Source organism: Empidonax traillii, unplaced genomic scaffold (assembly GCF_003031625.1).
Source record: "Empidonax traillii isolate 1590-97213 ecotype Southwest subspecies unplaced genomic scaffold, ASM303162v1 scaffold147:size910788, whole genome shotgun sequence".
NCBI classification, from domain to species: domain Eukaryota; kingdom Metazoa; phylum Chordata; class Aves; order Passeriformes; family Tyrannidae; genus Empidonax; species Empidonax traillii.
Window position 1 is genome coordinate 788,781 of NW_020955340.1, and position 25,322 is coordinate 814,102.

The 25,322-nt window shown below is 42.2% G+C and overlaps 1 protein-coding gene across 6 annotated transcripts in view; it reads left to right on the plus strand.

Annotated features, from left to right (window-relative positions):
- The window catches only part of BACH2 (BTB domain and CNC homolog 2), a 187,534-nt gene that overhangs the window by 78,339 nt on the left and 83,873 nt on the right, over positions 1–25,322 (plus strand). For 5 of the 6 annotated variants that reach the window (XM_027884478.1, XM_027884476.1, XM_027884477.1 and 2 more), the window contains one exon: positions 6,935–7,043. The gene's annotated coding sequence lies outside the window, so the exon portion shown is untranslated. The remainder of the gene's footprint in view (positions 1–6,934; positions 7,044–25,322) is intronic. The other variant, XM_027884480.1, reaches the window with a different exon arrangement.

The following is a 25,322-nucleotide window of genomic DNA, read 5'->3' on the forward strand; positions in this document are numbered from 1 at the left end:
TATCCTGTATTCCTCTTGCTTATTTATTTTTTTGCTTCTGCATTAGAAACCACAAGCTGTCACTCTCCATCCCCTTTCTTCACCCTTTCTGGTCCCCAAAGGGAAATGCCTTGTAATGTAGCTAATAATTTTTGCAGGGCTGCGTAATGAGTAACATTCCAGCAGGGTCAGAGTTTTTTTATGACAGACGAAGTTGGGCACTGTAAACCAGACTTGACTAAAATCCAAACCAAAGTCTTTCCAATGGTGAGAGAAGTGAGTGGGAAGACAGGAACTGGATTAATTTAGAATCCTTGTGTCCTAGTCTTGCTTTCCTTTGTGCTGACTGAAATTTTTGCGTATATGCACGTGCCTCCTCAACGTTTGTATGGCCAGTGTTGGTGTCCACGTTGCTGAACAGACAGGTTCTCTGAACACGTTCTCACTGCAGCGCAGCAACTCCTGAAACTGGGATGCTTTTGTAATTTTGGGGGAAGTACCAAAGTGTGTATAAATGGGGTGGTGGCTCCTTGAACACCCCGTAAAGAATACTTGGCTCAGAGGACATGGGATTATGTTCAGCCTTTCACTGAGTTGTCATTATCAGCAGGTATTAAAGGTGGATTGTACACTACTAGTTAACTACTTTCACTGGTACCTTTCCTGCAGTGATTTCTGCTGTGGAAATCACTGTGAATCAAAAGGTCAAGCAAGGTTTCCAGCAGTCTCTTATTTTGCTTGTAACCAGATTACAAACACAAGATAATGCTACATAGAGTAGATAGGAGGATTTCAGAATGTACTAACCACATGGCTCAATTTAAACATTTTTGCTAAAGATCTCATAAAACTTGACATCATTTCTTCATTACCTCGTTGCCTTTCTGGCCTGAGGTTGCTCAAAAACGTCCAGAGAATCCTATGATTATACAAGGAGTATACAAGGAGTGTGTACAAGGTGTACAAGGAGGGATTTTTGCCATGTGATAGATAAACCTCTAGAGCCCTTCAGCTGTACATTGCCATAACTGAATTTTTAAGTTCATTTGTTTAGAAGTATTACATTACAGTAAAAGCTGGATGATATTATCTCAGCTAGAAGTAGAGATTTGATTTGGAAGGATGGGAATATATTTTTTAAAAACAAAATGCTTCTGGCTTTAGTAAAGGTTCGATCTGAGTAGACACAAATCAAGCAAGAAATAGATGGATTTATTTAACAAAACTAGCTAGGAGAAGCTGGGGAAGAAGAAAGTCTTGTTTCAATGAATTACGTGTTTCTGTGCTAATGCTATAGATAATGCTGTCATATACACACTGTATAATGGATGTCATGCTAAGAAAGTAAGGAAAAATATACTGGTATATACAATTAAAAAAAAAAAAAAAAGGTAAAGCAAAGAAGAAGGATGCTGTAGTGGTTTGACCCTGGCTCAATGCCAGGAACCCACTAAAGCCGCTCTCTCATTCCCCTCTGCAACTGGACAGAGGAGAGAAAAAAAAACAGGGAAGGATTAATGAATTGAGAGAAGAGCTGGGAGAGGTTACTGATCATCTTCACAGGCAAAACAGACTCAAAGTGAGGATATTACTTAAATTTATTACTAACAGGATCAGAGCAAAAGAGTGAGAAGTAAAATAATCTTAAAAACATCTTCCCCCACCCTTCGTTCCTTCCATGTTCTCCCTCCTCCCCCCCAGCAGTGCAGGGGGACGGGGGAAGGGGGTTATGGTCAGTTGTTGTTTCTGCCACTGCTCAGGGAGAGGAGTCCTTCCCTTGTTCCTGTGGGGTCCCTCCCGTGGGAGACAATCCTTCAGGGACCTCTCCAGTGTGAGTCCATCCCACAGGCAACAGTTCTTCACAAATTATTGTCCTGTGGGTCACTTCTCCATGGAGTGCAGTCCTTCACGGATGAGCTGTACTGGCATGGGTCCCCCCACAGGGAGCACAAATCCGACCCATGAAAAACCTGCTCCAGCGTGGGCTTCTTTCTCCATGAGCTGCAGGTCTCCAGCAGGACCCTGCTGCATCCTGGGCCTCCCACAGAGTTACAGCCACCTTCATGCATCCACCTGCTCCAGCATGGGCTCCTCCCTGGGCTGCAGGGGCACAGCTGCTCCACCATGGTCTGCACCACGGGCTGCAGGGCCTCAGCTCCGGCACCTGGAGCACCTCCTGCCCCTCCTTCTGCACTGATCTTGGTGTCTGCATTGTTGTTCCCATGGTCTCACTCCACTCTTCCCTGGCTGGAATTCTTTCTGTGCAACAGCCTTCTGTTCTTAAATATCTTATGGAGGCATTACTATCACTCCTGATTGTCTCGGCCTTGGCCAGTGGCAGGAAGCCCATCCTGGAGCTGGCTGGCATTGGCTCCACCAGACAGGGGAAGCTTCCAGCAGCTTCTAACAGAAACCACCCCTGTAGACCCTTGGCTACCAAAACTCAGCCACAGAAACCCACTCCAGATGCCCATGTGCATGTGTGTGAGTACACTTGTGTGCATAGGGAAGGCATTTCCCAGTCTACCTTTCAAGGGATCCTTGCACTTCCTTTCTGATGAAGTGGCAAAGGTGGACAGAGATGCCAGCTTTCAAGTCATTACATTCTTCACAGAGCCACTAATTTTCCTCTGCGTAAAAATGCTGGAAATACAAAGTGTGCTCTGTAGTGGCTAAAGATCTAATACCTTTTCCCACTGTTTCATGCTTGCAGAGATACTGCTTCCCCTTGCTCCCTCCTTCACAGGGGGAGGAGAGTCAGGAAGGAAACAGCATCTTTAGACCTCTGAGATTATCGAGTCCAACTGCTAATCCGGCACTGCCAAGTCCACCACTAAACCATGTCCATAAGTGCCACATCTACACATCTTCTAAATGCCTCCGGTATTCCAATACTGAAATCCTTTCCATTCAAGACAATTTGAGCATCTCAGCCCTTTCTTAAAGTTTAAGAACTGAAACTATTTTTGAAGCGTGTCCCCACCCCAAGTGGGAAGCTAGGAGGTTTCCTCCCACCCCCACATGCTCACAGGAGGTCCTGCCAGGCTGGCCAGTTAAGTGGCTTCCCTGTTGCTCGTGGGTGGCCAAGCTCTGCGTAACAGAGATGGCGTGGTGACCTTTGCAGCAACGTGAAGACAGATGTGGAGCAGAGACAGGAAGATTGCCCACAGTGTAGGTAGTCACTGATGCTGCTTGCCTTGGGAGAGGAGAGACCCTCCCCTCCTAAACCTCAGCTCTAAAGTCTTCAGGATAGTGTCTTGTCTCACTGATTGAAAGAAGGGTTCCCATGGAATAAGAAAGCTGCAGTCCTCCTTTCCTTTTCAACTTCTGACCAGGGAATTTGTTTCATGCGATCTGTATCCCATGCAAGCAGAGACTACCCAGTACATATTTAGTGTATATATATATATATTCAATACATGTATTTACACCTTCAGATGCGTGTGTGTGTGTATCATCAAGGAGTAGGACAGCTTCATACATTTCCATTTGCCTTTGAAATGTTGGTGGTGGGTTGCTGGGACCTATGTCATCTTTATGGCTTTCTCCTGATGCCCTGCAGATAGCAGCTTGAGAGAGTGTGATTGTCGAATCAACCAAGACCCTGCCATCCTCCTTATGATGAAACCTGAAGGGCAGAGCAGAGAGGTGTGATGCAGGGAGACCACAGGAGATCCTCAGTCTGCATTTCCCTGATAGTGAACCCTCCTGCACTAGCCCTGAATTGGTTAGAGCAAGCACAAGCTCACACAAGGGACTTGGCAAGAACAGCCCTTCTGCTTGTGGGTGGTTTCTTCACACTCACAAGTTCGATCCCTCAGGAAAAGACTTGTCACAGGTAAACAGATACTTTGTCTCAAAAAAAAACTCCAAAATAAACAAACAAACAAAAACTTCAGAAAACCCCAAGTCCTACTTTTTTCCTCATAGTATTCCCCACTCGCTTAGTGGGGATATCTTTGACTCTTTCCACCCCAAAGTAAAAACTCAGGGAATTTAAGGTCCTTATATTCCCCTCTGTAGAACAAAGAAGTAAAAATGCACAGGAGAGATCGTATTTTGGCAGTTGAGATAACTTATGGTAAAATTAGTTTTCTTCCAAAGTGGAGGAGAAAATTGTTACCTTCTAGGTAACTAGACAGCTGAAATTTTTGACTTAATAGTCGAATCATTTTTATTTCAGCCTCATTGACTCTTGGACTGAATCCAGTGAAATAATGCATTTCATGTGATGCACAGACAATATTTATAAATTTTTGTTACTTTGGGAGAGGAAGGTAGGAGTTGCCACTTTGCTGCTTTCCTGAATGTACAGCAATCTGAGTTAATTAAGCATGGATGATACCATTTCAGCCGGCAGCACAAGGTAATGTCCATCCTGACTGTAATGACGTAAATGTACTTTGCTTCCATTAGACTTATTTGACAATATGTAATTTGTCAGAGTTACATCTCAGATGATGAGGAAATTCTGTACAGGGTACGTGAGGTGAAGAGACTATGAAATTTCATCCCCCTCCTAATGTTTTGCAGGAGCTCCCTTTGGTTGATGTAACATGTTTTGGATTTTGTACAGAAATTAGGTGGATGATTCTTGCACTGATGCAAGTATGGGACAGGTGGATTGGTCCTACAGGGGTACAGCGTTGCCTCTGTTGAGGACTTTGGAACCACTCAAAGTATCCCTACTTTGTACAGTTGTTAAGGGGAAAAAAAGGAGAAAATTAATTCCTTATATTGCCAAGCTAATTTCCTGAATGAATTTACTGTGCATCCTCATGCAATCTGTGCTCTGAGATTTGTTGGAGCTTAGGGAGAGGTACTGGAGCACAGGAAGTCCAGGACACTCCTGCACAATGTAAAGCAGTGGCTTTTAAGCGCTCCTCATGAAGCCCATTTGGCAGGTGCTCTGAGTGTTCTTTTTGCTTGGCTTTGTTTATTTACCTGGATTTAGGCTAGTGTGGGGCTAATGTTTTAAGTTTGCATCACCACTGAAACACTACTCTTGTCAGCTGGAAGCACCTTTATGTCCATTACTGATTCCAGGTTGTAAACTAGACAGATTAACTATCCTGCCCCAAGGAAGAAGAGAAGGAGTTAAAATTTAGGAGCTGCCAGTGGTGGGCATGAGTGCTTACTAACACTTACTATCTTGAGTACACGGAAATCAATTTGGACCTTGTCTGATGAATACCACTGCTGGGGTGGTTTTTTTTTTCCATATAGAGCTACACATGAGAATCAAGAAATAAATGCGTTCGCTTAAGATAACATTGTGTGACAGCTGAGAACAATTAGAACTCTTACTTGTAGCAGTATTTTTTTCCTTCCTTTCTACAGTAGGAGGGTGGTGTCTACAGCTCTGAGGAGTTCATACAGGCTATTTGTCACTGCTGTGATCTTATCTAGAACAAGTATCATGCAAGGTTATTTATTTTACAGCCTTTTCTCCTAGTTTTGCACAACACACAGATCTTGGTAGATGGGAAAGGATTTTTTTTTTTTCTTACTAGAGTCTTTTTGGCAATAAACACATGCCTAACTGTAAGAGAAAAAACTTTCACAACCAAGCTTGTTTTGTGAAGCCCAAACATTTGTGAAGCTTACAAACCCTCAAACTTTGCATAATGTACCCATCCCTGGTCTCAAACATGAAGTGGCAGAAGAGGGAAGTGTTACTTTTTTTAACCAACAACTTATGACTGTGTCAACACATGACAATTTGTCAAAGCTTGCTGTAGCGGTACTGTAAATTAATTTTTAGCATCAGTTGTGAGTGGTAAACACTTTGTGCAGTGTGAACAGCTCTTAGTACAGTGTGAGTTGTCAGCAGCTTGTGAGCTACCCTAAAATAAAAAAAGCCACAAGGGAGGGAAGGATGCAAGCTCGTTTACTAGTACAAAATGGATCTGAGTCTGCAAAAATTCGACATGTGGTGGTATGTTTTTTTCCTCTCTACCAGTCAGCTCAACCTTGAAAACTTGTTTTTTCCATTAATAATCACCGGCAAAGTTGGGAAATCACAACTCTCCATCCTGTGCACCAAGCAGTGCCTGGTAGCAAACACCTTTCTCAGACTTGTGGCTCAGTAAAGTTAAGCCCTCCCTTTGCTCCTGTGTTTTGCCTTTCCTTGCTTTAAAAACAGAATGTGTCCTGCAAATGTAAGCGTGGTCCTTTGTTGAAAAGTCTTGAATCAACCACATAAAATACCTGGAAAAAAAAACCAAAATGGCAGCCCAAAGAGAAATGATGGGTGATGAGTGGTCTCTCCTTCTCACCTGTCACTTTGCTGTTTGTCCTTGCCTATCCCAGCTGCTGTGATGGAGCTGGCATTGTTGGTTTTTACAATAGGAGTCGACATGATGGAAGAAAATTATTTGGTACAAAAAGACAGGGAATATGTATTGTAGAAAACAACTTTTCAGATGCAAACCAATTTAAACCTGTCACTTTAGCAGAACAAGCAGTAATAACCTCCCAACCTAACAATGACTGTTAAGTTGAACGTTAATTCGCTCAGTTGTTGAATTGCTAACATGTCTACAACTTACAAGTGAACACCCACTCAAGAGAGAGAAAATAGAAGTTGGTGCCTGGAATTCCTGGCCTTGCTGAAATCACCTACATTTTTTTGGCACTAATTCATCTTGCGTTTCCTGCAAATGTTTTAAGTAGAACTAGATGAGAAAAACAGCTGCACTCATTTGTTTGCTGCTTTGATACACTCAGTGTGGGGCTTTTTTCTCAAGCGCAGTCGCTCTTGGCTTATACACTGTAGATTGGCTTGGGCTGCATCTTGGGGCTTGCTCCTGTGAGCAGGCAGCACACGTGAAGCGTGGTAACAGAACTTTACTGAGACCTACCGAAGCTAGTTTTAACCATGTTATAGTTGTAAAGATTTTACTTTACTTGTGTATTTGCTCATAAAGAATTTTTGTTCTCTCTCCTTTTCTAGATATAACTGTAGGTGCTGCCTGTATGAAAGAGCTGAGCCACACCATCCACTCAACTGTCTAGAGCAGCAGTTGACTTGCTTGGAAATTGCTTTCAGGACTGTGTTGTAAGTAAGTATTTTTGCAAAAGCAGCATCAAATGGTTTCTTCAGTTTTGGAGTGGGTTTGAGATGTTTTGGTTGTTCCTTATAATTTCATAGTTTAATGTCTAGTAGACACTAGCAGTGCATGTGGGAGTTTGAAGCATAGAGCTAAAACCCTTTAAAGGCTTTTTGCTGACTTGTTCTAAAACTCCCCAGCATAGTACCTAAACACTTCTGATAACACACAGCTACATGTAAGCCTACGAAGAAATTTGGCCAAATACATATTGATCTATTTTGTCATTAACTCTATGGCATACATGTTTTTTGAGTGTTCATCCCTGCCCGCATTTTTACACTTCAGCATTTTGGCTATGCTGGTGTAGTCCTCCACGAATGCTTTGTGGAGATTTTCATAAACTGTTATCTGCCTAACTCAGTTGGAAATTGTCCAGGACTAGTTGCCCTTTCTGATCCAAAAAGAGCACTGGTTTGTCTCTTTGGACATGCAGGGTATATGGCTAGGGAACCTCAGTAGACTGTGAATGGAGGTGAATTTGTCAGCTGCATCTATGATCATGGAATCATAGAGTATTCTAATTTGGAAAGGGACTCACAAGGATTATCAAGATCATCCTAGTGATGAGTGAGTCTCAATGAAAAGGGCCCTATTTCATATTACAAGCCAATTGCATTGAGTATGACATTGAGAATGTGTTTGCATTTAGAATTAATAGCGTCATCCTAGAAAACTTCAAGATGTACACCAAGAAAACCTCATCATGCTGTTTAAACAGTTCCTTTTAAAATAATCCATTTGGGGATATTTGTGACCTGGAATTTTATATCTTTTATTTCTTTTTATATTGCCTTCATTTTTCTGCTGCTGCAGGTTACGAGAAGTATAATATGAGAAATGTTTATGACATAAATGCGTTTTCCTTGAAATGGCCTCTGATAACATGGTCGCTTGAGATAGCAATGGTGGGAGAGTTAGCGACTTAGAGTTCAAATCACTTAGTTAAGCATATTATGCAGGCTGCTCACACTCCTCAGCACCTTGCAAAATATTCCCTACAGGTGACATTTACTGTACATAAACTAGGTTATTTATTTATATATATATATATATATATGCTAATCCCGTAATCCCATCAGCAAGTCCTTCAAATGCAGTGGTTAAGTCAATTTTTGCAATAGACTTTTCCTTTGCGTGTGTCTTTGTTCTTTGTGGTCAGCTGTGGTCTCTCTCCAGGTGGGGTTGTGCTGGACAAAATTCTTGGGCTCAGCTCTGCCAGCAGTTACCTGCCAGATGCAATAACTGCTGTTTTGTCCTTGCTCTGTGCTGTACCCATGAGGCGCTCAGCCCAGTTCTGCGTGGGTGAAGGTGAATGAGATGAAAAAAGGACCCGGTTGCTGTCAGTGGTGGGGCATTTCAGCTATCACAGATTGGCAGAGAACAAGTGAGGGAATTGCTTGGGGGAAATTAGGACTTCAAAAAGTCTAAATTCTAATGGTTTTCTAATTAGAAATTTAGAACAAGGTATAATATTTGTTTTCAGTATCATTCCTGTAAATGGTCTGTCTGCTTCTGGAACTAATGTCCTGACCCAAGTCACCATTGCTTTCACAGAATGATAAAATCATTTAAAATCATAGAAACAGAGTTGTGTAGGCTGGAGTGCATGCTGCTGAGGCAATCTCAGTTGTACTAGTTCCTTGAAGGATTCACTTCTGGTTTTCTGCCTCATGTCCTTCCAATTTAACTGTATTAGTCTGTTTAATGGTGCCAGAAGGCCACATATTGGCTCTCCATGAAGCCTCAAACAGTAGATATGTGCTTTTAAATGGTTAAATAAACTTTAATTATGATTCACAAATAGTTTTTCTCCAACTATTAAGTAATATCAAACACTGAATTTTTCATTCAGTAATTGTTTTTCCAGCTGCTGAGTGGGACCAAGTATTCAGTATTTTTACAGAGTTATTTTTGCAGCTGCTCAGCTGATTTAGGCATAAAAGTCTTATGTTATTTTGTAGGGCTTGAAAGCCTTGGATGCACAGCGGGCACAAAAAGCCTGTGGTGGGAGTGGAATGATGACAGTCTACTGATGCACCTTGGTTAGCTGTGGATAGTTTGGACCACATCCAAATAAGCTGAAAATAGCATATTGGGGACGTTTGAAAGTTTGTGGGTTTGCAGCATTTTCTCACAAAAGTCTGAAGTCTTTTTCTTTCTCACCATGTTAGTTTTTACACAGGTGGAAGTGAGTTATTTTTTCCCTTTCAAAATCTTGAGACATTCTGTGAAGGATTCAAACAGTGTGAATTATTTCTTGAAACAGTGGTTTGACTTGTTGCACCTCCTTGAAAATAGTATAATACCACAGAATTTAGTCTTAAAAGTGCGTATTATGTGCCTTTCACAGGGAATCTTAAAAAAATTTTCAAATATCAATTAAACCACAGATCATGATGATAGTGAAAGAGACATTGTTCTCACCCTCCATGACGACTACCCTGGCAGTGAGCACATGGCTCACGTTTTCCCAGTGATTCATTAGCTAACCCAGTAAAACATCCTAGGCAGTCTGATGTGGTGGCTTACTGGTAGCTGTTCTTCAGATGATTGCTCATGTCAGCGTGATGCATAGCAGCATCAGAACATTCACTTTGGAACTTACCTTTTTTGTGCATTTCTTTTCTCTGGTTTTCCCACTAGATCTGCTCTGCTGCCTCACAGTGCTGCTGTTTGCATAAGCAGTTGCTGTAATTCTGTGAAGCTGTGAATAAGACATCTCCTTCTAAATATCACTCATGTGTTTTGATGAAGCCATAATCATGAGCACAGGGTGCACAAAGGACACTTAACACTCAGCTCTAGGGAGAGGATGATGTCGGTGGGGGAAAAGACCAAATAGTGAAAGGTAAATTCTGTTTAATGTTCAGTTGTGTTGATTTTTTAGCCAAAAAAGAAGCAGAATAAAAAGCTTTCACAAAGCAGAAGTGTAAGTGAAATGAAACGTAGTGACTAGACAAATGAAAAAAAAAAAAATGTTCTTTGTAAACCCCACCAAACTTAAATCACAAAGCCCCAGAAGAAGAGGTGATCTGTAAACTACCTAGCTTGGACTGGGCACCCAGCTGGAACTTATGGTCTGGGTTCAGTTCCCTGCCTTGGTCACAGGTTTCCTGTGTCTTCTTGGCCAACCTCCTTCATCAGGTCTATGGCTGACTTCCTCATACATGCAGTGGAGATCATAAAATCATAGAATCAACTGGGTTGGAAAAGACCTCTGAGGCAATCAAGTCCAACCCTTGATCAAACACCGCCATGGTTACTAGACCATGGCACTAAGTGCCACATCCAGTCTTATCTTAAAATCCTCCAGGGATGGAGAATCTGCCACTTCCCTGGGCAGCCCATTCCAGTGTCTGGTTACTCTCTCTGTAAAGAATTTCTTCCTGATATCCAACCTTCCTCACATTCATTGTGAGGACAAAACCTAGTGATCTTGCTGAAAGACGTGGATGTTGTTGTGGGAGGAGCCACCCCAGAGACTAGAACAAGAGGGGTATGCTTCCTCGCCTGGGATAATCATTCATTGCTGCCTGCATTTCCATGTTAAAGAGTAGAGGAAATGATTTCCAGATCTAAAATGGGTTGATTTTTTTCTTTCCAACTCTTTCAGGCCTATTTCTTGTGGAGTTTGGCTGCCCTGGTGCAGCAGCAGGCATTTGGAATATTCCCTGTCTCTCACCTTTCTCCTCTCAGTCTGTCTGCTTATGGCTTTGAGTCATTCCTGTCTACTCAACATGTGCACCCTGCACAGCCCAACAGAATCAGAAACACGGCTTCTGTCATCTTCCGAGTTACGTGGAGATCTCCTAACATGTAAATACAGTTGTGTGTAAGAAAGAAATCGAAGAGTGCTTCAGGCTGGTCAGAGGGTTACCGAAGGTGACCCTAGCAGCTGAGGAAGGCGTTACAAGGCAGTAGGATGTCACACTCATGAATGCCTGGCAAAGTGTGCTGGCACAGCATGACTATTAAGGATGTCCTCATAGCCCATCACCACCATTGGCCTTCAGCCCCTCTGCTCCTCCACTCAGTCCCTGATAGGCAAATATTCATTTGTAGGGGATTTGTACATACTTTCACTCAGTGCTGATGCTAATTCTGAGTAAGGAATCAGAAACAATGGATCGTGTGCCTTTTGATGTGTCCTTTTATCTCCTTTGGGTTGGTAGTTAAACTTTACTCACCCCTTTTTCTCCAAGAAGAGCGTGTGGAGCCCCATACACCCTTTTCCTTCTCCAAACGTTAGTAGTGCTCTTCTCCTGACAGGGATGAGATCTTGAAAGTACAAACAGGCTCATATTCAGACTAGAGCCGTGCTTTGTGTTCTGCTTGATTCTGCTACAACAGTTCTTGCTGTTTCCTGTCCACCCACCTTCTTTACTGCCTTCCTCTTTTCTTTTAGTATTGCTTTCATAAACCTTCCACTGACCTGACCCTCGACTTTTACTGAGCTGCCAAGGTTAATTAGCAATCCTTCTCTTTAAGATCTGTGTAGTCCTCCCATCCCTGATGTATTTCAAGTCCTCCTCCCATGGCCACAGAAACATCTCCTTAGCCTTACCTTGAGATCCATACTCACCTGGACCACTTTCTGCCATTGATACTCTTTGTCCTGACCCTACCATAAGAAGTTTCTTCTTTTTCATTACTCATTTTTGTCAGGATACAGAAGTATCTTCTCCCTTCCGGATCTTCCCTCCTCATTCCTTACTGCTGAATGGCAGCCAACCTTTGTCTTGGGCAGGTTGGATTTTCTTCAGTAACTCTCTCATCAAGTTAACTTTATTGTTTATTTTTTCCCACCATTTCACTGCACTCGTTTTCCCTCTCTTCTCATTCATAAAGTGGTTTGGTTTGAAGTGGTTCTGGTTTCTCATTTGGATGCTGCTTGATGGCACCACACAACAGTCTAAATTCTGAGCCTGTGTACTGAATGAAGGGCAGACCAGAGGTCCACCAGCCCTGCCTCTGGCCATGGCCAGGAATAAACGTCCATGTAGAGTGCATGAGAAGGCAGAAGGCAGGCATGGGTAGTGCCAGTGGAAGGGCTGTGATTTAGAGGAGCTCTCCAGAAGTCTTGGTGGATCCAGATGCAAGCCCATTGATTTTGGTTGAGTCACTGTCATTTTAGGTAAATAAAGAGCCCACTTCTCCCTTGGAGACACAGTGAAGCTATGGGTTGACTGCTATGTCTAGTCCAGATTTCTGAGTATGAAGACTTCTTGGTCCAGGAAAAGCAACGTCTCACTTCTTCCAAGGCTGGTCAGCTCAGAGCCCCTTGAAGGCCATGAGAGAACATGGATGGTTTGAGATGCAGTGCTTTTGACATTGGATGTCCCCTCTCTGCCTGCAGTGCTTATCCCTTTTCCCAGCTGATGAAACTGGAAATTCAGTCTGCTTACAGCTCTAAAGGACTGATGCCTGAAAATACAGCAACCATTTGGTTGTCCATCGCTGTTTCAACCCCGTGCCCATGGTACAAGTAATGAGTTATTGAGCTAATTTAGATTTATACAGAAGAACTGATTTTGGTCCTGCAAATCAGGAAGGCTATTTAACAGAGTGTAATTGACTTCAGCTGTAAGATTCAATATACTTATCTAGGATTATAGATCAATAAAATCTGATTGTGCTGAAAGCGACAGGAATTGTAGAAACACACAGGGACTATTTTCCCCCTTTCCTATGGACAAGCTGAGCTGGGTATCTTCTGATCCTTATATTTTGGGTTATGCTGCTGCTTGATCTGCACATTGGCAGGACCAGCTTGAGGTGGCACCATTTGGCATGGGGAGCTGAATCCAAGGGAATGAAACAATGGGTGGCTGCCTTCAGTTGGTTTTACGTCAGTGACTTTCTCATTTCTGCATGCCCTGCCGGTGTCGGGCTGGGGGAATGGGAAGTAAACTATGTCTGGTTTCGTTATGATGGTGATGATAATAGGATCCATGAAATTAGTGAGATTAAAAGCCCTATAACGTTGCAGGCCAAATCATTTACAGAGGAGAAGACTTGAAATCAGTTCAGTGCCTAAACATCTTTTTTGTCTTGCCTCACCCAGTGTAGAAATAAATACGGGAAAACTAATATTTATTTGGTATTTCCTCTCTCTATTTGCCAAGTAGGAAACTGTGTTAAGCCAATTTCTATATAGAAACATTCACTGACCATCATGCACTGGCTTTTATGACTGTGTGCTCTAAGTGTGGGGAGCCTTTTTGCCCACGTATTCATTAACGAGTTTTTCAGTAGTCACTCTGAACAAACAGGAAAGCATTAGATTTAATTTTTTGCTTGCAGAGCTTCAGGGAAAAGTACAGACTTTTTCAGTGGCATGAGAACCCCTGCACAGGTAATGAATAATTTGAGATGATAGCTGAGCAGACAGTGTGGCAAGTGTCCTTTTGACATACATGAGGCACAGACTTTGTTATTCTTTCTTCATAGAGAGATGTCCCAAACAACAGCCCTTGATTTGGATGTGAGCTTCTGTCATTAGGAGTGCTTACCTACCACCATGCTTACTTTCTCTATTCTTTCTTCCAAATATCAACGATCCTGTTGCAAGCAGGAAAGGAAAAACATACTTTCAGACCAAACTAACAGATATGGCTGGTTCCAGTACACTGACTTCATAAGCAATAAAATATATAACATTGCTTGCTACAGCACATGCTGTACTAATCATTCTCTGTGCAACTGCCTATTTTTTACATCATTTTAAACAAATGCCAGGACTACAGGGAGTAATAAAACAAGATAATGGCAGAACAGGCAGGTTTTGTGGTATAAGTTAAAAACAAAACAAAACAAAACCTCCAAAAGTCATGAGAACTGTAAAAAGAGGCTCTTTTTCACGTGGCAAAGTGAAGCTGTAATTACTGAGTGCAGAGAACGTCTTTCTTACAGGAATAAGCAGTGAGAGTGAATCGTGCTGAATGTCTCTGAAGCCACTGCAGTCACAGTTTAGGAGCAGAGAAAAGAGATTGCTGAGAAAATAAATCTTTTTTTTTTCTGGTTATGAAGTTGGCTTTGCTTCTAGCCTGATGATTGCTGGTTCTTGCTATTGCTTTGTGTGATAGTTAACTGGCATGGTGACAATACTGATATTAAACTTCTGGTTTTAGGTGACATGAAGCTGAAGAAGAAATTCATGACATGTCTAAGTTTTCAATTTGAGTTGAGCTGTCAGGGAGAACTAGATAGACATTTGAAATACGGTCTTTGCTGTTTGGTTAATGTTATGAGGTGATGAACCCTGGTTTGCTTTGTTTCCCACACCTTTATCTTTTTCATCATGACATTCAAAAGTTGGTGCACAATTAAGAAAAAAAGCAAGTACAAGGGGCACTTCAAAACTTGTCTACTTGGCATGCATCAAACCACTAATGTATGTGTGTGCACAACCTGCTGGTATGTAGTGCCAGTCAGCAAATGGTTTGTTAGTATTGGTAGTGCTCTCATGAAGCCAGAGAGGATTCTTTCGCTTACTGGGTTGAGAGTGCAAAGTGCTTTTAATTCCCACTCAGTTTTTCTCTGCTTTCTCTGTCTTCATATTGCCATCCTTATACCTTGGAATAATAACGCTTCGAAGAGTTAAAGAAAGTCATGGTGAAAAGCATTTTATGTCTTAGATCTGACAGATAAACCCTGTGCTAACTAAGTGCAGTCACTTCTCAAATCTGGTCACAATGATGTTTCACCTCATATTTTGGGAGGCTATCCATGAAGGAGATAAAAGTGTCGTTCAGAAAAATATGAGAGTCCCCAAAAATGTTGCAAGGTTGATGTTACTCATTGGATTCTGTGCCAAGCAGAGCTGAAGCTGTATGCTTCTGGACATTATTTCTAAATCACAGTCAAGATTACATCTTGTTTAGTGTTGTCATAGGTCTGTTTCATAAGTGTAGCTCTGCAGTAATTTCTTACTTCAAAAGAACTTTGTAAATTCCTTGTGGGAAGATTTTTTGTCATTGAAAAGCAAGACTTTCATTTATATCCGGTTCTGACATTTGAAAGACTAATATTTTGCAGATACGACTAAGTATTAGTTTCATGTTGTGCCACAATTAGAAAAATAAAATCTAACATCATCTTCAGCCAGTAGATCATTTCCTTTTCCCTTTTCATGCCATTTGTTTGATCTTTTCTTCTCCTCCACAGCTTTGGCTTTTGTCTGTCTTCTTGTTTTAAAATCTACCATTGTATTACTCTCAGTACTCAGTGTTTAGATGGGTCCTCCTCTATCTTCTCCAAAGTATATCAAGGTTCTCCTCCTATCTCCGTGCCTTGTTTTAAGAATAGCAGCTTGTTGTGTAATCCATGAGTTACTGGTGCAAGCTAAGAGTTGTGCCTCCAGCAGCACTGTTGATGTACTCCAGTTGCTAGTGGGTGCTCAGTCTGCAGTGCCAGGCTGGACTGCCGGACAAAATACAAAAATTGGGCATCAGCAACATGGTTTCAGTGGAGCAGTTTAGGTCTAAGAATAAAAGCTAGTATAGACATGGCCATTAATTTCTCACCCATCCAGGGGCGGACTTCTAGTTAAGACCTATGTATCCACTGTTAAATGTTTCCGATGCTGTCTCCTCGATCTGTAAATTATTGATCCGTTTAACAGGGCTCTGTGTACACTCCTAGCCCAGACACCTCGGTGGTACCCATTGATCCTGATGCTCCTGCCCCAGTCACCTTCTCTTCATTTTCATGCTAATGGCATAACCTGCTCTTCCTATTAAAGTCTCACACCTGTTTCTCCTGTTGGTTTTTTTTTTTATTTTGTTATAATGACTTTGCTATTCCAGGGCAGATTCCCTGGCAGAAGACCCACAATATGGCAGTGTAACATCACCCTTATCCTGGTAGTAGCAACCACCCTGTTTTGTGTCACCTTTTCTTCAGAAAACACCACTAGAGGCAGTTGCAACCTCACTTGATCTTTCCCTGTTTAGAAGATGTGAAAATACTTAATGAATCATTCTGGGGAGGTGTGACCTGCGGGATGCAGAGGCGTGGGAGTGTTTGTTTGTTGAAAGCATCAGAAGGGGAATCACTCCATTATCCAAGTACTAGTGTCAAAAGGTGGGAAATCAGCATGTTCTGAAGTTTCACTGAACCTTGATTCTTCTCGCATCTATTGTTTCCTGGAAGATATTTAATTTTGGAGAAGCTCACAAAGAGAGGAGAAAAGCAGCACTTAAATTCCCAGGATTTCCTTTGGGGGAATTGATCCCACAGATGAAAGAGGGAACTCTTTTAATAATCTTTGCAACATTTAATCCCAAGAAAGTGCAATAAAATCAGTGCTTCAACTGAGAGTTGGCAGCGTATTTTTTCCGTAACAAGACACGTTTTTAGTTTCTTTGTACTGCAGTATGATTAAGACTGTATTGAGTTGACTGAGGAGAGCAAAATCTGGTTTTGACAGATGTTTCCTATGATCTGAAGAATACAAATACTCCTGCAAGATGACAGACGGCTTGTTTACATATGAAATCTCTTTTTTTTTAATTAAAAAAAACAACAACAAAAATACACAAACACAAAACAAAATTCGGATCAGTCATTCTGATCAAGGCAGTGTCAATTATTAGGCTGTAAAGGGAACTGATGACTCAACTTAGGCACAGCACTGCGGCGATCTCCGAATTTCGGTTTCATAACAGATTCTTTTCAGGAATGCTTTTCATTCATGCCTGACATTTAAACATGTCTCTGGCAGTGTGCGTGATTTTGTGATGGGGATGCGAGAGATTGCTGTGTTCTGAGTGCTTATGTGGAATTTGGAAGGCATTTCTGTGCTTTGGTGGGACACCCCGTGGAAGAAGGGTCCTCTGACACATCGCACTGCACACCCAGACCATACCTGCACACCACCAGTGTTGTTACCATGGTAAATTTATAGATAAGTTCACATCAGTAAAACTGAAAAGCTCTTTGATTCAGAAGGCAAAGTGTTTTGATGAGATCCCATGCTTAGTAATTCCAGCGAGTGCACTTGCTGAAGTGGGTGAGTCAGAAATGGAAATGCAAAGCATTTCTCTGAACAGTGGCCGGAAATTAGCTTTGAAAACTGAAACAAAGCCCAGACCGCAGTTTTACCTATTTACTTAACAACTGTAGATCTGCGAAAATCCCTTTGTCTTTGGGACGTATTTTGATTCCTCTCTTGTAGCTCTGGTGCGATCTTCAGGCTGGGTGATCAACTGTGTCAGGACTATCTTCATGTGTCTTAATTTTTTGATTTAAAAAATGGAGTTCCCTGTAAGTGGGGATCCACCTGCCTGTGGTGCTGCCTGATTCTGTCATGGCTTGGAGTGGAATGTGGTGGAAGTATTAGGCAGGATGGGATGTTGTAATATTTGAGTTAATGTAATATTTGAGTTAATGTAATACTGAGGAAGAAAACCAGGAGAATTGAGTCACTCAACTGCTTGTCACCCAGTGCATAGGTTATATATATATATATATATATATATATGTATGTATGGTACAGGGGGCTATCTGGCTGCTCCCCAGCTTAGATTGAGAGGCTGTGGTGGTCACAGCCCCTCTGTTTTTAAGGAAATAGCCCTCTGCGGGGAGAGAGCAGAAGGGGTCATGGATGTTTTTGAATTAATAGTCGCGGTCTTGCTGCAAAAAAACTTAAAAATCAGCGTATTGGGTGATAGGTAGCAGCATTCTGGTCCTCACTGCACATCTTTCCTCTCTGCTGGCATCTGAGTACCTTGAGAGCAAGTCTGGATGCTTTGGACTTGTCACACAGCCTTAGACAGCATAAGAACTGCTTTCCTGTCAGCTGTAGTGTGGTCTGAGGCCCACCAGTGTAAATAATGGTGGAGTAAGACAAAGTAATAGATGTATTTAAGGGACTTGCAATTCCCATGGCAAGGCTGGTAAAGTAGAGCTGCTTTCAAAGAGAAGGCAATTTGGTGATTTTTCTTAAATACTGTTTACCTAAATAAACAAATATAAATAAATAATACATATTCATGGCTTTAACTAGAGTAAGTCATGTTGAAATGTTTACCTCTCCTGAGGATAATTTCTAAGGGTGGGGTGCAGCAATTAATAATAAAACATTTAGATGAGATTACAGAATGTTCTGATTGGAATGGTAAACATTATGCTAGAAATAAAAGCAAATAAACTGTCTTGAATTAAAAAAATAAATAAATGCTGTGGTATCTGAAGAAACACACTGAACAGAAGCAATTTGGGTGAAGGGGCTATGGCCTTGGAGCTCTTCATTATCGCAGGGAAGCTTCTTCAGTCTAGGAAGCATACCTGTGGAAGAAAGTCCATCATTTCCAGTCTGAAAAAAACAATACAAATATTGGCATCCACACAGATTGGTGTGGCAGATGTAACACCCGTCATCACTACTTTGAGGCTTGGGTCTGTTGATTCCTAAACTGGGTATTTCACCTGTTTATATCAGTAGTAAACAAAACCTTCATTTGCATTGTGAACGTCCTCCCCCTCCATTTTTCACATTCCTTTGAATGAAATTCTTTGCTCAGCTGAGAGTTTGAAATTTGAACTCATCCTTTCATGTCTTTTGGCTATGGTTCCTTATCTAGTTAATCAGCTCAAAGAGAGCCAGTGATGTGTTCAAAGATTTCTGTGACAGCTGCATACCATTAGGCTGAATGATTAAAAAAACCCCATAATTGTAGTTTAGCACAGTAAATACAGATTGGTCTTTCAGTTTAACATACGGTATCAAACAAACTAAGCCTCTGACAAGAGACCTGCTGCTTAACCCTGTGCAGACCAAGCTGGTCTGCCCTGTAGCCCCACCTGCCTCCAGCTATTTAGGATCAGCAGAGTGCAATTGAGCAATATGGTGTATCTGCCCTGCTGCAATAGGTTGGGCACGAGAAAGAAAACAGAAGATGGGCAGAAAATAGGTAGAAGCACTGAGGTAGCCTGTGGGTCCACTAACCTCAAAGCTCCTCATGCAAATAGGGTGGGCTTTCCTTCTCATCGAGGTGTCTCTCCTCAAACTGATGTTCTCTGTGAGCCATTTTCTAACTTGGGCATCTTTTGGATGTGAAGACTTCCAGACCTCCTCATCTAGACCAAATTGGTTCGTTCTGAGGTAGCATCAGAAGTGTTGGGGCACTCGCTGGTACCTCGCAAGCCCCATGTGCCTCTGGTACGTGTGCCCAGAATGCCCTCTCATCTAGAAACTGAAAAGCGGCTTTTCTTTGTCTGGAAATGCGGTCTGACTATTAGATGTGGTGGAGTCTTTGCTTATGTCAGTTGCTAGTGGAAGTCCTTGGCTGTTCTCTGAAACAGAGAAAGTTGTCAAGGAACAAGCACTGACAGATGGGCTGCCTTGTTCCTAACACAGATGGAGACAGATGACAAAGTCCAGTTGACTTTGGTCCTTGTGAAGCATCTTCACAGCTACTTCTGGCTGATAAATTTCCTCAACCGCATTTTGTTTCTCACTGCAGTGAATAAACCTTTTCCCTGAAGCATCTGCATGCTCTGCAGGATCTGTGAGTGGTCTCTGTAGCCCAGAAGATGAGGGTGCTAATGGTGGCATAAAGTGTCCTGTTGGTCTATCTCTCCTGTAGCAGAGGAATGTGGTTTTATAAGCGTGGTGCATTTTCCCCATTGAAAGAATCTTTCTGGATTCACCTCAGGAAAACTTCTGTGGAGCACAGAGATCCATCTTCATTTTCACCTTTTTTTTTTTTTTCATAAGGGTTTCTGGGAGTTTCAGCTGCATGCCTTCTGGCAAAGCCAGCAGCAACCAGAGCCTCAGTGGTGTCTTGCAGGTTGAGAACATGTTGCACACACGGAGTGCACAGAACAGTAAACCCGATATCAGATCACAACTAATTATCTGTGTATAAAAATTCCCCTACTCGCCGTTTTGCCACTGGTAAGATTTATGACTCTGGCTAAAATGAAGTACCATTTCCTTTTTCTCAGCATTACTGTGCGTGGCCTCTCTGGCTTTTCTTGTTAAACAGACTTTAGTTCACCAAAGACGGAATGTATTTTTGAAGCTCTTTCCCACCAGCATTCTGCCTTTCTCTTTTTATATTTCTAACAACCACTGAAGATTACCCACAAAACGTTTTCAGATCTTTTGGCTTTCCCCTGCTTGGGGCAAAGGTGAAGACAGAGAAGCTAAGAGGCAGCTCCTTCATGGGAGTTGCCCACTCTCAGCCCCACCACAGCTTGTGCAGACTCACAGTAGCTGCATACATCCATCGGCATGGGCTCCCTCTTCACAGTTGGATGTGCAACTGTTGCTTCCAGGATTTACGTGAGATAAAGGATAATTTCCTCACTTCATGCTATAACCTGGGGGGCCAACTGTACAGCTTGGAGAAAAGTTGTATTTCTCCTGCCCTCATGTTGCACATTTGTGTCCTCATTTCACAGGCTGATGAAAATGAGACCAGTGACTGAACTTTCTGAACTGCATGGCTGACTTCACCCTGAATCACCTGAAAATTAGTTTGTGTGATGTTGTAAGACAGTAGAGTTTTCTTCTGAGTACAGAGTTAAAAAAGGAGCAATGTTGAGCTGCTGCCATCTCTCCCAGTTGCAGTTAGACGTAGTTATTTTTGTATTAAAGCTTGGAGGAAAACCGGTAGAAATGCCAGATAAACCTTCCCAAAATAAACATTTGTGTTAATACTTAAATATTGTTCATCTTTCACAGCATTTACTTATCTGTTTCCCACATGCTGAACCTTATGGGAAGTTTTTGTGGTTGACTGTGGCCTGTTCTTTCATTCTGTATGTTAACTGTTTTTTGCAATTTGCATTTTTTAAAAGCAGTCGGCAGTAAAAGTCTGACTGTGATAATCATTCAGCACGGGAATATCCTTTCAGCATGGGAGGGCCAGAGGTGTATTCCCATGGTTCACGTGTTGGGGCAGAAGTCTTGGAGAATAAACCCAGTGAGCTGCATCATTCTGTGCTGCCCTGGGAAGCATCCTTATCTTCCAAGATAAGTATCATCTTCCAAGATGACAGGCTCAGGGAACAGCAGTTTCATCCTTGTCACTGAACCATCTCATTTTCTCCTGTTTGCATGCGTGTTAACCAAGTTCTCCAGCCCTTAAAAAGAAATAAGCCAGATATCTGAATTTTCATCAGATCTGACACAAAGTATTAGGCTGTGACTTTTGCTGTCTATCGGTTTTGCTGTGTGGGGTATAAATACTCGTATCATGTGATAATGTTGTTCGGGGAGTGGTCTTTCTCACAGCATATATTAACTTTCCTTTCACACCTAGCCATTCTTTCATGAGTCATACCCCCAAGATAAAATGTTTTTGTGGTGACTTAGAGTCAAGTATATTCCAATGAGAAAGTAATTCAGGTTTTACATAAAAAGGTTTACAAGTTCCCATGGCGATACTCTTGAACCAAAGACTAAGGGTGCTAATGGTGGCATAAAGCGTCTCCTAGTCCATCCTGGTTGATGTATCACAGAGCTAACTGCAACCAGAGGAGAAGGAGGGGTGGAAAATTCCCCCTATGCACATCCCCGAGCTCCTCTGAAGGTTTTCTGTTTAAGCCTAATTGGTTTGGTTTAGTGTAGCTTGGGAAAACCCAGTTTGCAGACCCCTGAGCACTTCCCTGGCCAGCACAGGGCAGCAGTAGCTGCCTGCATCTGCAGTCAGCCAGAGATGGTTGTCTTGATGCTTCTCCTGATGACTTCAGTCATGGTTTCTAGCCAGGCTGGTTCCTCATGTTGTTTTGCCATTATCTGAGGGAACAGCTCCATCTCATCTCCTCTGATGATCAACACAGCTCACCCAGACAGGGACCACTGCAGAACCGGTCCTCACAGTCCTGGTATGGGTACCTCCCTGTTTCTGGTCTATACATCCTTAGCTGTGCTGGTCTTCTGCATCCCACCTCTGGGCACCAGGGAAGAAGCTGCTGTGCCCTCCCAGCTCCTGGTTTTGGTTGCCCCAGGGTAAACGGTGCTTGTGGGCACAAGCAGGAGTGATGGATGAGCAGGTTCCTTCCCTTTGGAATAACCAAGATGGTTATTATGAGGAAATTAAATGCACTGAGGGTGAAGCAGACCATGTGTCTTTTCTGAAATAGATATTGATGTCATCTTGGGTTTAGTTTACAGATTTCAGGGAGAGATCACACACTAGATGTCAGGAGCACTGCAAACGCCTTCTCAGCCTCAGGCGACCCTTCAAGCAGTTGCAAGTTACAAATGTTCCAATGAAGCTATTTCAAATAGAAAGAAATAGTCTTCAGCTTCACTCAAAAACTCACAAAATGTAAAGAAAATACGTTTGGTAATCTGTGATGGTATTGCATGTAAGAAACCGGGATCCTTGACTTCACTGGGACCAATTTCTGCACACATTTGTTTAAGAAACATCATTGCACTCCACCAAAGGAGGCACTGCTTCAGAAAACACCAGCTCTGTTTGCACACCTGTGCTCACTTCTCCCTGCTCGCAGGTTTGCAGCCTTCCTTAAATTTTATTTTCTCTCCTGTCCACATCTGAGACAAGCTCACTGGCTTCTCTTGTTCTATGGGTTCACTTTACTTAGCCCTAGTGTTACCCGCCTGTAGGGAACATTGAGATAAACACTGTGTATTTGTTGCATTTGTGTATTTGTTGCTCGCCTCTGTCTCTGTTCAGCCAGCTTTTCCAGTTTTCTTGAGCAGGACTGCACGAATTTCTGTGTCCGAAACATCTTTCATGATAACCAGAGCAATACCCAGGCACATTCATTGTGCTCTTCTCACCTTTCTTGGTTTGTTCATTGCAAACGGAAGAGCTTAGCAGTTTTCCTCCTCTTAAACATGAAAGCCCTATTAAAAACAAAACCCTCTCTTCGAAACATTCTTTCCATATAACAGAAATCCAAACTGGAAGATGTCTTATTGAAGTAGATGCTTTTTCAACTTCATGCATTCTTCTGCCAGTTTGAGTGTCTGGTGTGTCTTCCTTTACATTTGCATTTCTTAATGCTAATTTCAGCTGCCAAGCAGTACTTGAAGACATCAGAAAGGAGGAAGGGTTCAAAAATGTGCAAGAGGTTGTTAAACAATGTAAGTTTAAAAAGACCAGAAAAATTTATAATGTCCAGTTTGAAGTAATGTTACTTTTCTAGATTTCTCTGCAGGGTGTTAAGACAGATGCTTGTTTTTAAAATAAATATGAGGGTTTCTTGCAACCTCCAAAACTCTAGGACCTGGGTCTTCAGGTTGACATAGAACAATGATTTTGTGGCCTCTCATGATCCTGTAACTGATGGCCCACATGTGCAGGTCTGTGCTGAGTGCTGAGACCTTGATGCGAGCAAACCTTGAAGCAGAGAGTGCATCTTCCCCTGCCTAAGATCCAGCTCTTCCCAGTGCTCTAAACCTGGCCGATCAGCATGTTAAACTGCTGAAACTCCCCTTCAGTAGATGCACCGTTGGCTCTTCATTTCATATAAGCTCAATTTTCATGGATTGCTTTAAGTTTGCAGCTGTAACAACAGTTTTACCTTTAATAATTTGCCTGTTTCAGAAAGTCCTTTATTGAATGGAAAGCATGAAGAAGCCCTCATGTTGAGCATAGGCGGGGGTTAAGTTTCATTCTACCCTAAGCTGACCCCTGGGCAGAGAGATTCCTGCTTTAGTCTTTTAGATCATGTGTAAAACCTGATGCTGGCTGGATCATCGTGCATAGGGCAAGAATATCTGGGGAACATGGGGCGAGATATGGAGTGAGACATTTGCAGAAGGGAATGAAATGTTTGGGATGCAGCCTCATGCTTTCTACAGCAGTGAACATCAATCAGCCCTTCTCAGAAAAGGTTCAGTGGTGCTGAAAGTCTTCCCTTCCCCCTCTGCCTTTTTTTTTTTTCGTTTTCCTGTTGCCCAGTTCTGTTTATTCTCCTTTCCTTCTGATATGTTGGGGCGAGTGCAATTTTAGCTCAGAAAATTAACTTGTCCTTGAAAACACAGAGCCCTCCTTGGTTTCATTCCTTTGGCCGTTGAGTAAGCAACAGTTATTTTTGTCCTACTAGTGATTTATGACTGAAGAGAGTTTATATTTTTAGTTTTATAGGCAATTTGGATAATGCATATTTGTGACCATATATACTTGGCACTCTTACAGTCTGACAATGAACGTAATACCCAACTGGAGGAAACTATGTAAACTGAAGAGACGTAAGCCTTGTGTTCCTAGCATAGCCTCATGAGTCTTTTCAAGTACCCAATTAGATTTTCCTTAAAGATAGCAATATTTTGAGCATCTGTTGGTAAATCATCTAGGAGGGTGCCATCCAGAAGAAATAACCTGCGTTTCGTAAGTGAACCAATTCTCTGCAAAGCTTAGAGTAGAATGCTGTAGGATCAGTGCTCAGAAAATATTGAACTTTTTTACCAGGAACAGCATAGAAAAAACAACCACCAAATCTCCCTCATTTGCACTGGTTTTTGTTATTTTTTTTACTTTTTTATGGAGTCATAAATAAGCATTAGTTGTAAATAGACATAGTAGACATCTCTTGAGAAAGCAGAACTTTTACTGAAGAGTTCATTTTGCAAGCTTTAGAAAAAAAATAAGTAGTTTAAAAAAAAAAAAAAACAACCAAAAAACTAAACTTTTGGGGTTTATCCCCCTTCATCTAGCTTTAGTTTGTGGTAATTCTGCAGACACAGCCTTTGCAGTGATCCTGGTGAGATAGATACATGCCACTTCTTGTTCTGCTACTGTCCCCTTCTGTTCAAAAGAAACCCATCTTCCTTTCCACTCCCATTTGCCAACTTTACTCAAGTAAATAGTACTTAAGCACTCCAATGTTTTTTACCAGGAAAACAGTAAAGTGTTGAGCACTGGCAACTTGAAAGCCCCTGCAGCTTAAAAATAATTACTTCTCCTTCCACAAGTATTTCCTCCGCAACTACTTCAGACTGTGACCGCTTCCTTGATAGATGGGGGAAGCCTTTTCCGGAGTCTGGGATTGGGATTGTGTGTTGTGTGGGATCTGGGCTGTGCAGTGATGCTGGGACTCGGGTGCTGGGAGGTTAACCCCCCCCAGTTCCAGACCCCTGGCCCCAGCCCCGCTCTCACCAGCTCTCCCCGTCCTGGAGCGCCTCCCCGCCTTGGACTGAGCCCTGAGGCCCTGGCACGGTTGTGGCAGCACAGTGAATTTGCTGTGGGCAGATGAACACTTTATTCTCTCTCCAGTTTTCTTTTGACATGGCATGACAGG